At 36.9% G+C, this 15595-nt stretch overlaps 1 protein-coding gene and 1 pseudogene across 4 annotated transcripts in view; both read right to left on the minus strand.

Annotated features, from left to right (window-relative positions):
• Positions 1-15595, minus strand: part of FRMPD4 (FERM and PDZ domain containing 4) — a 725245-nt gene that overhangs the window by 496947 nt on the left and 212703 nt on the right. The window lies entirely within an intron of this gene.
• LOC141561042 (WD repeat domain phosphoinositide-interacting protein 2 pseudogene) lies at positions 790-2522 on the minus strand (annotated as a pseudogene).

The raw sequence follows: 15595 nt of genomic DNA on the forward strand, positions 1-15595 counted from the left end.
GATGTTTGACTATGAAGGTTTTATTTTGGAATTTCTTTCAGGAAGTGTATCTTTGATTTTGCCACTGGTTCTTAAGAAATCTAGACAAATGTTTTCTAGGCTCCTTTTTTGGTCTTTGAATTCAGACCCAAAGACCAATTTTTTCCATTCAAACCTAAGATATTTTTTTTTTCAGTATTCTGACCATTGTCATCTCCTGGCGTCATTGGCTATTTAATATAATTTTTAGGGAGTTTTTATTATAGTTTTATTATAGCAATATAGTTTTTTATTCATATATATATATTATATATATATATAGTTTTATTATAGCAATTATAGTTAATCAGTTTTCCATTTCCCCCCCCCACTCGATTGTTCCCACTTAATTTCTTCCAGGCCTTCTAGTTGTTTGTACCCAAGTTATATTTTCTCAAAGACTTATTCTTTTTCCATTTTTTTCTATTCTTGTATACTAAGCACCCTTGCAACCAAAATATTTTTTATGGCTGGCTTGTTTATTCATTCTTCCAGGTTAAATCAATTTGAATATATGTTTATAAATTATTTTTTGTGAGTGGAAGTTAATTGTATTGTTTCCTGCACCTCCATCATCTTGTCTCCAGCTGCTTTATGCTCTTCCACTGGTAAATAAGTATCTTAGTCCAGGTTATAACCCTGTAAACTTCAAAAGGTAGGAAGATCCACCAAGAAGCCTGATAATATAATGTCCTGCTGATAAGGACAAGAGCTAACTCTAGTGAGAAGTCAGCCCTGAAGTCACCTGATCACAGATTTTTAAAAAGTCTTATTTGGCACTAGGGAAGAAAATGAAAAGGAAAACTCTCCATTACTCTACAGGTGGAGTAATTAATGGGGAGACTGGCCAATCAGTGTTAAGCCCATGGCACATGTACAATATGTGTTTGCCTGCTGGTAATGAGGTGTGGGAGTCAGTGATGAAGCTGTCAGCCCTTGTATAGATATCCAGTGACTGAACTTGTTGAACATACATGCTATTCCTTCTGTTGGTTCTGTGTAGACTTTCACAATCCTGAGTGAATCTGAGACGGAAACAGACCAGGCTATGACCTTATGAGCTTCAAAAGGTCATATCTACCAGCAGTCCAGAGTTTGCTGACAGTTATAGTAGTCAAGTGTGGTGAGGAACCAGATTTGTGGGCTTTACCTAGTTGACTCAGCCCAACAATAGCTATACTCAGTCACTGTGTCCTGAGAGCAAAGTAGCAATTCACTCATTAGTTAAGTGAATCTGTATAGAGAAATGTTTCAGTTTTCCTCTATTTCTTTGAAAAGGTTGTGTTGTTTCATCAGAGTGCATTCCCCTCCTTCCTGAGGGTCTAGGTTATACATGTATAAGTATCCATCAGAAGCTCCCACTAATAATCGAGGAATCTTCTGAATTGTGGCAAGTGAACAGATATTTTTGTGACCGCAAAATGGTAGTCGGACAGTAGCAAATGCTCTACCCTGGTTAAACATTTCTGTTACTTGAGAGGGCAAATAGCTGGTAGAAGCCATAAGCACTTTCCCAAAGTAACCAGTCCAGGTAGTTGGTTCCTCCTGAGGTTTCTCTTTCACAGTCTCAAGTTTGAAGATGTGCACTGTTTCAGTATTACTGGATGCAGAGAGGAACATTCCATCCATGCTGAAGGCCAAAGAGCAGATGCTTACACACCGCTTTACTCCTCTCCGGAATTCAAAGATTTTCTGTCCTTCTGGGATGGAAAATACTCTAATCACAGTTCCCTTCTCAGAAGCAGTGGCAAGTTTGGTACCACTTGCATCAAAAGCCAAGGCTGCTAGGGGACTATCATGAGCTGGTATCATATTAGCAGCCCTCAAATTAATTGTGTCAAAGACTTGTACTTCCCCAATTGTTGCACTCCCAGGATAAGCCAGATAACAATTTTCATTGTTTATTGACAGCGCACACAAACCTGCAGGGTTAGGAGGAGTTTCCCTGATTGTGTGAAGTACCTTCATATCACGAATATTATGTATGTACAGACATTCTTCTAGGCATACTATCAATCTCTGTCTATTCAATTTAACTGCCAATATGGTATTGGAATAGCTATAATTGCATATTTCAGTCTCCTTTTTAAAGTGGCAGACTTTTAATTTCCGTGGAGCTTTGAGACTAACAATAGCCACCAGGCTGCTTGAAAACAATCTTTCCACAATACACACATCTTCAGTATCAGTACATTCATAAATTTGTTCCAGCTTATCCACAGAGGAAAGGGAGAAGAATTTGTAACCAGATTTACTACCAACAGCTAAGGACGTGTTGTCCTGGTTGAAGTTGGCGAAGAGCAGCTGGCTGGAGCCGGCCTCCCCGCTCTGACTGGCCAGGTTCATGGCTGAGGGGGGGAGCTCGGCTCGGGCGCTCTAGAGACGAGGGAGTCAGGCTCGGCTCCAGGCCCCTCTCTCCACCACCGTCGTGGGTCCTCCAGCTGCAGTGGTCGTTGCTTCGGTTCCTACTGTTGCTGTCACCGCCACCGCCGCTCGCTGCTCCAACTTCTCGATGTTTTCTCTTCTCTTGAATTTCTTGGACCTTTCTACCATTCTAATAGCTCATTCTCAGTCTCCTTCAAGGATTGGTCATTAGGAAAATATTTCCCAATTGTCAGTCTGACCCAAAACTCAGTCCTAGCTTCCCTTCTCTTGTGTCTCCATAATCTTTCTCAGTGAATTCATTACCTCCCATGGATTTAATTATTACCTCTATGTTAATGACACTTATCTATATATATATATAGACCCAGGTTCTCCTTGACCTTCAAACCTTTAACTTTGTATTGGACATTTCACAGATGACATCCCAGAATTAGTCAAAAAATATTTCTTAAGATTATTAACTGCAGCACCATGCTATGCCTGGCTAGGGATATAAAACAAGATAAAAGATAGCCCTCCTATCTCAAGGAGTTCATTCAAATTTCAAACTTAATATGTCAAAAGCAGAACTAATTATATCTATCCCCAAATCCATTCTTTCTCCAAACTTTTTAGTGTCTGGCAAGGGGACCATGCTTCTTTTCAGGTCTGTAACCTTAACATTGAACTCAGTTCTTCACTTTTCTTCATTCTACACATCTAATCTGTTGCCAGATTTTTCTGTTTCTAGTGCTAAAATATCTCTTCTATCTGATCCTTCTTTTTAAAATTTTATTATATCTTTTTATTTACAAAACATATGAATAGGTAATTTTTTCAATATTGACCTTTACAAAACCTTCCGTTCCAAAATTTCCCCTCCTTTCCCCCACTCTCTCCCCTACATGGCAGGTAGTCCAATACATGTTAAATATGTTAAATTATATGTTAAATCCCAAGTATGTATACTTATTACAGTTATCTTGTTGCATAAGAAAGATTGGATCTAGAAAGAAAAAAAACCTGAGAAAGAAAAGAAAAATGTAAGCAAACAATAACAGAAAGAGTGAAAATGTTATTATGAGGTCCAAACTCAGTTCCTATCTCTCTGAGTGTATATGGCTTTCTTCATTAAGGAACAATTGGAACTGGTTTGAATCAACTCATTGTTGAAGAGAGCCACATCCATCAAAATTAATCATTAGATAGTTTTGTTGTTGCTGTATATAATGATCTCCTAGTTCTGCTCATTTCACTTAACATCAGTTCATGTAAGTCTCTCCAAGCCTCTCTGAAATCATCCTGTTGGTCATTTCTTACAGAACAATAATATTCCATAACATTCATATACCACAATTTATTCAGCCGTTCTCCAATTGATGGACATTCATTCAGTTTCCAGTTTCTAGCCACTACAAAAAGCTGTCACAAACATTTTTGCACATGTGGATCCTTTTCCCTCCTTTAAGATCTCTTTGGGATATAAGCCCAAAGGTAAAACTGCTGGGTCAAAGTATATACACAGTTTCATAATTTTTTGAGCATAGTTCCAAAATGCTCTCCATAATGATTGGATTCATTCACAATTCCACCAACAATGTATCAGAGTCTCAGTCTTCCCACATCCCCTCCACCACTAATTATTATCTATTCCTGTCATCTTAGCCTATCTGACAGGTGTGTAGTGGTATTTCAGAGTTGTCTTAATTTGCATTTCTCTGATCAGTAGTGATTTAGAGCACTTTTTTCATATGACTAGAAATAGTTTCAATTTCTTCATCTGAAAATTGTTTGTTCATATCCTTTGACCATTTATCAATTTGAGAATGACTTGATTTCCTATAAATAAGAGTCAATTCTCTATATATTTTGGAAATTAAGCCTTTATCAGAACCTTTCACTGTAAAAAAACATTTTCCCAGTTTATTGCTTCTCTTCTAATCTTGTCTGCATTAATTTTGTTTATGTACAAAACCTTTTTAAGTTAATATAATCTATTTTGTGATCAGTAATGATCTCTAGTTATTCTTTGGTCACAAATTCCTTCCTCCTCCACAGGTCTGAGAGATAAACTATCCTATGTTTTTCTAATTTTTTATAACATTATTCTTTATGCCTAGATCAGGGACCCATTTTGACCTTATTGTGGTGTATGGTGTTAAGTGTGGGTCAATGCCTAGTTTCTGCCATGCTAGTTTCTAATTTTCCCAGCATTTTTTGTCAAATAGTGAATTATTTTCCTAAAAGCTGGGGTCTTTGGATTTGTCAAGCACTAGATTGCTATAGTAGTTGAATATTTTGTCCTGTGAATCTAACCTATTCCATTGATCAATTAGTCTATTTCTTAGCCAGTACCAAATGGTTTTGATGACTGCTGCTTTATAATATTATCTGATCCTTCTTTACTTTGCTGTACCTGTTGTTGAGAGATTGGGACATAAACCTGTGGTTTTTTTTTCCTTGGTGGAAGAATTTTACTTTATTAATTGAAATCCTTGGCTCAAACTGATGCATAAGGGTTCTGCAAACTTACATTTTTCACCCATGGTCTCATGTTTCAGAGGAAAAGTTTGAATCCAACTTTCCTATCTCCCAAACTGGCCCTGTCTCCATTACTCTAAACTGCTTTTCTTGTTAAATTAGTAATGCATTATATTTGTATGCAAGCATAAAATTATGCAAATATAATAAATATATATAATATATATCTAATGTATATATTATATATATATCTAATGTATATATATAATAAAATTATGCAACATATAGTAGGTACCAAAGCCTTGTGCACACACACACACACACACACACACACACACACACACACTTTTCTAATTGTGTTATTTTCAATTGTGTTCAACCCTATTTAGGATTATCTTGACAAAGATATTGGAGTGGTTTGCCTTTTCCATCTCCAGGTTTTTTTTTTTTTTACAAATAAGGAAATTGAAGCAAACTAAGCTAAAAAATTTGCCTAAGATTGCTCAGTTAGACAGTATCCAAAGTCATATTTGAACTCAGGATGACAAATGAATCTTTCTGATTCTAGGCTTGGCACTCTATACACTATGTTACTTAACCGCCCTTCTGCCCCAAATTTATATGTATAACACAAATGCATATTCAATTTTTCACTTTCTCATTTCATTGAATGTCTTTGATATTTCTAATTAAATTATTTTCACTTGTGGACACCATTTCTAACAAAGATTGAGCTGACCAGCTTTGAATAAAGAATTCTCTTTCACTTTAGATATTCACCAAAACAAATTATACATTTTTTAGGCTTTAATCAAATAGGAAAAAAATCATTAGATTTTATCTCCCTAAAGTGAAAAAAAAACCAAACATCTCATCCAATCTTGACTTTTTCTTAATTATGTAATGATGTCATATTTTCAAATAATTTAAATTTAAAAAGTGGAAAATTAATTAAAATATATTTTACTTTTCAATCATATTAGTTCTATTGAATAAGAAAAGCACCACATAAATATATATACATGCACACAACCACATACATATGCAAACATATGATTACAAAATCTGTAGAGATTCAATCTACCCAAAACATACATTAATCACATAAGACCATTAAAAATACTTTTTAAAATAAATAGAGAATTATACTGGAAAAACATTAGTTGTTCATGACTAGTGATAACCAATAAACATAAATCAAACTTTGAAGCAAGACTTTTTAAGACTTTATTTTAAAAATAATAATGCTTAAGAACAAGGTTTAATATACACTATAAATGTTTTATAAAAGACTGTTTAAGCATAAAAACAAAAGGATTGAATAAGAGATACATTAGAGGTTATACATATGGAAATAGGCACTTCACAGGCATGTATGAGTTTCTATAGTCTCAAAGTGAAAAATGACTGGAAAAAGAGGATTAAAGTTATAACATTCTACTGCAAAGCAAGGGTTAACTATTACTTCCGTGCTACAACTCCCAATGGATAATGGCTGATGAATGAGTTTGATTTAGGTTTGGCCATTGACTCATTTTTTTTTAGTTCAATCTATTGGGAGATCTTCTCATTCATGGGAATATGCCTTTGACATTTAATGGAAATCAGTGAGAAAAGAATTTCGTAGAAATTTATTTCATGACCTGGACTGTCTATTCTATAGAGCAAAAGACATAAGTGCAGAGAACCTAAATATAATACAATCTAACCTAACTGAAATGTTTGGGGATGGGGATATTCTGTGAAATTATATATTCAATTTAACTATTTACTTGAAAAACCTCTTTTTTTTTTTTCATTATCAACTAATGGCGCTAAAAACATTTCTAAAATGTCTTTTGTTCATCATCTTGACTTCCGAGAATCAAATGATGATATTTAAAACATCCCTTCTTCTTTGCAGAAAGATAGTGAACAAAAGGTGCAGAATGAAAAGTCTGATATTCAGACATCTCAATGTGTTGGTTAAGAGTTGTCTATTTTTTACTGGACAGATATTTTCTAAACTTCCCAGTTTCTGGCAAATGAACCATCTCATTTCTAGATCTGTAACCTTGGCATTTGGCTCAATTCCTCATTCTTCCTCAACTTACACATCTAATCAGTTGCCAGATGCTTCTGTTTCTACCTCTAAAATATGTCTTGGATCTGATGTCTTTTTTTCTGTTGCTGTTGTGTTGAGAAGTTGGGTGGGGTCTGGAACTGTGATTTTTTTTTTTCTTGGTAGAAGAATTTTGCTCCACTGATTCAAATCCTTGGCTTAGGCTGTTGCATGAGGGTTCTGAGAACTTATATGTCTTTCCTATAGCTAGTATGCATCGGAGAAAAAGTTTGAATCCAACTTTCCTGATCCCCAGGCTGGTCCTCATTCCATTACCCCAAGCTGCCTCTCTTGTAACAGTAGTATGCACTATATTTTATATGCTGTTATACAGTAACATCATATATACTAACTATATTACATACACACACACTTACACACACACACACATACATAACTTGTGCTATTTTCAATTGTGTCCAACTCTTTGTGACTTGCTTTTTAGTCGTTTTTCAGCAATCACCAACTCCTATAACTAGATTACAAAAAAGGGATTTTTGAAGCAGCTAAAAATGGGAAAGAAATAGATAATGATTTCAAACTTCAAATTTTCCCCATGATTCAACACCATAATTCTGCAGGCCAAGAAAATAGAAGATACAATCCTTTTGATATGGACATCCTTAAAGACCTGAAAAAACCTTGCACTCTCAATGGGGCTACATCAGCTTATGTTAAGATGTTACTACAGAATTTGGCTTATGAAGTCTTAACCCTGGAAAGACATTGCAAGGGTGTACTTAGAACCTGGACAAAACTTGTTGTAGTTTTCTGAATATAGTGAACTCTGTAGGATTCAAGCCCAATAAAATAGTCAAAGTGGAGTTAATATTTCAATCACCTGTGACCTACTAACAGGTGTAGATTCTTATGCAGAAGCTTCAGTACAGATTAATTACTCCATAACAGCATTTGAGCAAATTGCTGCGGCTGCTATCAAAGCATGGACTTCTCTCCCCAGTAAAAACGACAAGGAAGAGACCTTCACAAAAATTGTACAAGGACCAATGAACCCTTTGCTGATTTTGTGGCACGTTTGCAGACAGCTGTCATATGGACTAACAGCTGTCATATGGACTAATGGTGAAAATATAGTAACAGACACTTTGGTAAGGCAACTTGCTAAAGAAAATGCCAATGAGATTTGTAGAAGGATTATACTAGGACGACATAGGGATGCTCCTTTAGAGGAGATCATAAAACGTTGTACAACAGTGGGCACAAATACTTTTTATAGCCAGGCTATGCTGCAGACTTCCCAAGATCCCAACATGGGAAGACAGGGTCCCTTTTGGCAAGGGACTTCCAGAGAGATGTGTCAATGCTTTCAATGCAGTAAAGTAGGCCATCTGAAAGCTCAATTTTAGCATAGAGACAGAGTGAGAAAACAGGGTGGGAGAACAAGACCCAAAACCCCATGTCCAAAATGCAACAGAGGACTCCATTGGGCATCAGAGTGTAGACTGATTCAGGGAAATGGGATGAGGGGCCTAGCTCCAGGGCCCCAGGCAAAACACACTTAGGGCATGATGGCAGCCGATGCCACACCCAGAGAGTGCCTCTAAGTCCAATACCCAGACATGACCAATCAGCCAGGAAGCCATCTGAGGGGAGAAAGGGATTACACAATCAATCAGCCAGGATGCAACATGATGGGAGAAAGGGACTACAATTAGGGAGGATAGAGTTATATGTAGCTGGGACAACTGAGATACCCCCTGTAGAGGTGAAATCTGTTCCTCTCCAGCCTATGGATCCCTTGCCTCCAGGCACAGTAGGTAAGTACTCACCTCCTGAGAGTACTTACAAAACAGTGTTCATTCATACACTGATGTGGAAAACTGGGGAATGTGTAGATAATATCCCAGTCATTAACACGGGTAGACGATATGTGACTTATCAACCAGGGGAAGTAGTAGCATCAGATTTATTGATACAGACCCCTAATAAGCAACCTGGTGACAGTCACCCACGTTCTGACTCCAAGCAGCAAAACCCAGGAATATACTGGACAGCAGCTGTGATAGCTGACTGACCTATGCTCACCAGCTATATAAATGGCATACCATTAGAAGGACTGGTGGACACAGGTGCAGATCGCACAGTCATTAGAGGTGCCAACTGGCCCAGTCACTGGCCAAAGACTAAGGCAGACACCTACATGTCTGGGGTAGGAGGATCAATAGCAGCTGAAGTTAGTGCTATCCCTTTAAGATGGATATTTGAAGGTGAAACAGGAGTTTTTACTCCTTTTATAGTTGAAAAATTCCCCATCAATCTGTGGGGAAGAGACATTTTACAATTAGGGTTAAAAATGAGTACTTCGGTTTTTTAGGCAGGGCTGCTGTTGAAGGCCTGCCAACAGTTTCACCTTTTCCTATCCAATGGAAAACTGATACACCAGTGTGGATAGAACAGTGGCCCTTAGGTAGCGATAAAATTCAGGCCTTATTAGATATAGTACAGGAACAACTTGACCAAGGACACTTACAACCTTCTCTAAGTCCTTGGAATTCCCCCATATTTGTTGTAAAAAACGAAATCTGGAAAATGGAGGATGTTGACTGATTTAAGAAAGGTAAATGAACAGATGGAAAATGGGAACTCTTCAGCCTAGACTTCCATCTCCTACTCAGTTGCCTAGAGAATGGCCTCTGTGGGTTATAGACATTAAGGATTATTTCTATTCTATCCCTCTAGATAAGGAGGATATGAAAAGATTTGCCTTTTCAGTGCCCAGTGTTAACTTATCTGAACCCTATAAAAGATATGAATGGACAGTTTTGCCACAGGGAATGAAAAATAGCCCTACTATGTGTCTAATGTATGTTACTGCTGCTCTTACTCCAGTAAGAAAAGCATTTCCAAAAGTAATGTTATTATATTACATGGATGATATATTGGGATGTGCACCTAAGGAACAAATGTTAGAAGCATGTCTACAAAAAAAACCATAGAAACACTAAGGAATTCTAAATTGCGCATAGCTTCATAAAAGATTCAGACATGCTCCTTTTCAATATTTAGGATATGAAGTATATCCTAAGGTGCTTACACTACAGAAACTCTCCTTAAGAACAGAGAAGCTAAACACCTAAATGACATCCAGAAATTGATAGGAGATATCCAATGGATGCGTCCTGTGCTAGGCTTGACTACCTGTCAATTGCACCATTATATGACATTTTAAGGGGAGACAGTGCTTTAAATTCACCACACCAGCTTACAAAAGAAGCTCAAGAGGCTTTGAGACAAGCTTTATCCAATGTGGTTGAAAAAGTCACTCAAAAACCCTTGGAAATAGCAGTTTTTGGTACAGAAGAGGCACCCACAGCAGTCCTTCATCAAGGAGACAGTGTGATAGAGTGGGTGAACCTCCCAGCACTACCAGAACAAATCCTTATTCCTTACCCAGTGCTTGAGGCTAGAATTTTATTAAAGGCCATTAAGCGAGCAGTACAATTATCCGGGATAAGACCTGACAAGATATACACCTTTTATACTAATGCACAAGTTAATGTGTGCTGTGAAACCATCCCAGAGTGGCAAATTTTATTAGCCATGGCTCCAAATTTTACACACGGGTCTCCATTAAAGATAACCAGACTGTTACATAATTGGCGATGGATTCTTGAAGAAAAGGTTTCTAAAGTTCCTCTTAAAGGACCAACTATCTTTACAGATGCATCCAATCATAATATTTGTGCTGTATACTCTCATGACTTAACTATAAAGAGAGTAATCAGAACTCCTTTTCAGTCCACTCAGCAGAATGAATTGTATGCAATCATTCTAGCTCTTGTTTATTATCCAGAAGACATAAATATAATATCTGATTCAGCCTATTCAGTAGGTGTGGTACAAAGAATTGCCACAGCCCAAATAAAATGTGTAGCCTCCAATATATATCAGCTCTTTAAGGAACTTCAAGAGTGAGTGAGAAAACATCCAGGTAAGATTTATATTTTGCATGTCCACTCCCATAGTGGACTTCCAGGTCCTATTTTTGATGGTAATTCAAAGACAGATAGCCTTCTAACCATGTTGGCCAATACTCCTTTACTTCAAGAAGCACAAGAATCTCATTCTAAATATCATCAGGCTGCCCGAGCTTTACATTTACAATTTAGAATAACAAGAGAAGAAGCTAGGAGCATAGTAAAAGCCTGTACAGCTTGCCTTCCTTTCCATGCTCCTACACTCCCTCCAGGGAAAAACCCTTGAGGTTTGAGACCTAATGAAATTTGGCAAATAGATGTGACCCATTATAAATCTTTTGGTCATCTATCTTTTATCCACATCGTGGTAGACACCTTTTCAGGATTCACTTTTGCAATGCCAGCAGCAAAAGAGACAGCCTGAGTGGTCAGTGAATTTCTTATACAAGCTTTTGCAATCATGGGTGTGCATATACTTATAAACATTTTGCACACTTTTGTGTATAAGATTTTATATACCACTGGCATATCATTTAATCCTTAAGGGCAGGCAATAGTAGAGAGAAGAAACAGAGATATTAAGATATTCCTCCAAAAACAAAAGAAAGGGGGAACCACAGGTAACCCTAGAGAACTTCTAAATTTAGTTCTCTATACCATTAATTTTTAAATTTTTGACAAAGATGCACTGGCTCCGGCAGACAGGTTTTATAACCCACTGGAAGGGCAGTCTCCAGTGCGAGCAGCTCCACTGTCTTTAGATAATAGCCAGGTGATGTGGAGAGACCCAGAAAGTGGTGAATGGAAGGGACCAGATAGGTTAACTGCTTGGGGGAGATGGTTTGCTTGTATCTCCACAGATGGAGAAGGAATCAGATGGATGCCAACGAGCCGTATTTGCCTTGTCCATTGGAGAGAGATGGAGCAGACCCTTGAAACGAAGGAGAAGACCCAAGAAACATCGGGTGGTTCCGTTGCTGACTGTGCCCACCACTGAAAGAACCTGGCAGTTATGGCATTTGACTCATGGACATCAAAAATTGTTGGACTTGAAAACCCACAGGAATCATTGGATTCTCTGAGACATCATAAGACTATTGTAGGACTTGAAAACCCTCAGGAATCATTGAATTCTCTGAGACATCATAAGACTATTGTAGGACTTGAAAGCCCTCAGCAATCATTGGATTCTCTGAGACATCATAAGACTATTGTAGGACTTGAAAGCCCTCAGGAATCATTGGATTCTCTGAGACATCATAAGACTATTGTAGGACTTGAAAGCCCTCAGCAATCATTGGATTCTCTGAGACATCATAAGACTATTGTAGGACTTGAAAGCCCTCAGGAATCATTGGATTCTCTGAGACATCATAAGACTGTTGCAGGACTTCAAAACCTGTAGGGATCATTGGATTCCCTAACATATAAAAAGACTGATGCGGGACTTCAAAAACTTGTGAGGATCATTGGATTCCCTAACACGTGAAGCAATGGACAATAAATTGGTTTTGGACTATCTCTTGATTGTTGAAGAAGGTGTGTGTGTGACTGATGTTTACATACTCTCCTTCTAGGACTTCTGGAAATCTTTTACAAAACCGTGTTGATTTATATTGTTTCTTATATCACCACTTATATGTACAATTCATGTTTGTTACACCACATCGAGCCTATACTGACTGTGGGGAGAGTCATCACTAATAGCCTCTGCGTTATTGCTATGTGCTTGTGTAATAACTCCCATACTCATGGGTTTGTGCGTACTTGTCTCTAATAAGACCCAGAAACCCATTAGCAATCCCCACTTCCCTTTGGTGCTTTTCATCTCCCTTCCTGACATATCAGGGAGGGAGGGATTATCTCCTTTTTAGTGCTTTCATCTCCCCTCCTGAGAAGTCAGGGTGAGGGGGGCATGATCACCTCCTTTTTGGGGTTCTCACCTCCCTGAAAAGTCAGGGATGGCGTGACCACCTGTGTTCTAAAACAAAAGAAAACTGGAGATGTAAAGGGCTAGAACTGAGCAAATGCACTTAGATAATGGAGCACGTGAGACTAATTGCCAATTGGACGGTTCTCTATTAACTTGTTTGAAGGTTGACCCTCCCCAGCGGTTCTGTGCTGACTTGATTGGTAGGACAAAGAGGGGTGGTTGAGAGAGGAAGGTGGTGTGAAGATTACTAGATCTAATCCCCTGACAGTGACCTCAAGACCAAGAATAAATATTTTTGGTGATCCTGACTTCGGCTGATTTCTGGGAAGACAGAGTTCCAGCAACTATCATTACTTTAAACTAGTAAAAAAAAAAAAAAACATGAATAATCAGAGATGAAAAACCTAATATAACATTGGCAACTCTTTAGATGAGATGCTTTGTTCCCTGCCAGGTCAATAAAATACAAATCAGTCCTGGTAAAAAAGAATAAACATCTCATAAAACTGCATTCTCTTATTCTAAATGTACTCATTCTAGAGTATGAGCATATTATTATTGCCTTGGAATCAACATTTTGCCTCTCAATCATACTGTACATCAATCTATTTACCAATCAATAAGTATTTGTTAATGCCTACTCTGTGCCAGGTACAAAATTAGATACTGCAGACACAAATAGTTTTTACTTGCAAGAAACTTATATTTTAATGAAGGAAGATATATAAACATATATATATGTATATATATATATATTGAAACAACTAGGTGATATACTATGTGCTAAGTTGGAGTAAGGAAGACCTGAATTCAAATCCACTTAATAAAGGACATTTACTTATTTGAGAGTACTTGTTTTCATTGTTTTCCATTTAAATAAAAATTTAACAAAGCACTATAATCACCTCATATTTCAATCCATGCTTATAATACAGCTACATAGTTAGATTTAAGACACCATAGCCAATTAGCACATTCCAAGTATACCTTTAGTGAAATTAATGCTGAATAGTGGATGGGAGCTAACATATGATAAATATGATAAAAAGCCATGGTTTAATTATTAAAAGTAAAACATGGTGTTCTTCCAAAGAGTTCCATTTGCATTATTCTGTTTCAGTCTAAAGATAATAAAGCCTTAAAAAGGTTTCCTACAGAAAAGATTAGCCATTGGGAATGCATTTACTTATGGACCAAAAGAACAAGCCTATATTTTCTGTTTTGCATTTAAAGACATGAATGAAAGGGATACTCCTCTTTTTGCTATTATTATAGCAGAAGTCCGGCTCAGCAACAAAACTTAATGTTAGGAACAATGAGTTCTAGTCTTATGTTTTCTAGTCTTGTTGTGTAGTCTTGGACAAACCCCTGAATTTGCTTTGATTTGTGAAATGAGGATAAGAATACTGTATATGCTGTGAAAATTAGCTGATCAATCACTTCAAATTACTAAGAATAAAATGTCCTTTAAATGCAAATTCAAGGCATTTTGCAGGGTATGAATATCTTCTCATGATTCACATGTGCCTAGTCTCTTAAAGCTAGTTCTAGAGAAAATCATACTGGGTATTTCTTGTGTCTAATATAGAAGGAAGTCCTAGAGACACAGCTCTCTCTGGCTCTCTCTCTCTCTCTCTCTCTCTCTCTCTCTCTCTCTCTCTCTCTCTCTCTCTCTCTCTCTCTCTCTCTCTCTGTCTCTCTGTCTCTGTCTCTCTCTGTCTCTCTCTGTCTCTCTCTCTCTCTCTCTCTCTGTCTCTCTGTCTCTGTCTGTCTCTGTCTCTGTCTCTCTCTCTCTCTCTCTCTCTCTCTCTCTCTCTCTCTCTCTCTCTCTCTCTCTCTCTCTCTCTCTCTCTTGAAATTCAGAGAAAACTTAACATGGTTAAAGACATAGAGTTTTTCAACTGAAATTTGGAAGACAGCCAAAATTTAGAAAATTTAGGATCTAATTTTCAGCTTTAAGAGATAAAACTAAATAACTGCCAAGCATTTAAATCCACAAATATGAGATATGATTAAATTTACAAAGTATGTGGAGAATTCCACACACTTTTTTACATATTGTTTTACATATTATTATCCTTATTAACAAAACATTCATATTGATTCAACTCTAAAACATTCATTAATTGCCTACTGATCACAGGCTAGTTAATGCATGGGACATGAAATTTAGGTAATATATTGTTAAAGATCTCATAGATTTTTTTTTATTTATTAGGCGGGATTGTACTAATGATGCAAATTTATGGCTTTGTGAAGTCTGAAGGGAAAAGGACAATTGTCAATTAGAACAACCATTTTCAAAATGAGATGAGATGTTATCAATGTGAGAACAAGCAAAATACAAAAAAATTGCAGAGGTGACACTTTCCCTTCTCCCAGTCTGAGTTTTCTATCAGCCACATTATGAAGTAAATATAATGATATAATTAAGTCTGACAAAAGTCTGATAAAATCAATTCATCATGAACATTATTTATAAAATGCTATGTGTATGTTGTGTTTTAAGATATTAGTTAATGATAGCTTGGAGCTACCACAACTACAAACATGTGTCAAAACTAAAAAATCAGAATATGAAGATGGACCTTTAAACTCTTTCAGTATGTCTACAAGCCTAGGAAGTTGTTTTTGTGTGTGTGTGTGTGTGTGTGTGTGTGTGTGTGTATACAACATGAATATTTATGTTTTAATATTTTATTTTACTCAGTTACATGTGAAACAATTTTTACATATTTTATTTTTAATTTTGAGTTCCGG

This window comes from Sminthopsis crassicaudata, chromosome 3, assembly GCF_048593235.1.
Source record: "Sminthopsis crassicaudata isolate SCR6 chromosome 3, ASM4859323v1, whole genome shotgun sequence".
NCBI lineage: Eukaryota > Metazoa > Chordata > Mammalia > Dasyuromorphia > Dasyuridae > Sminthopsis > Sminthopsis crassicaudata.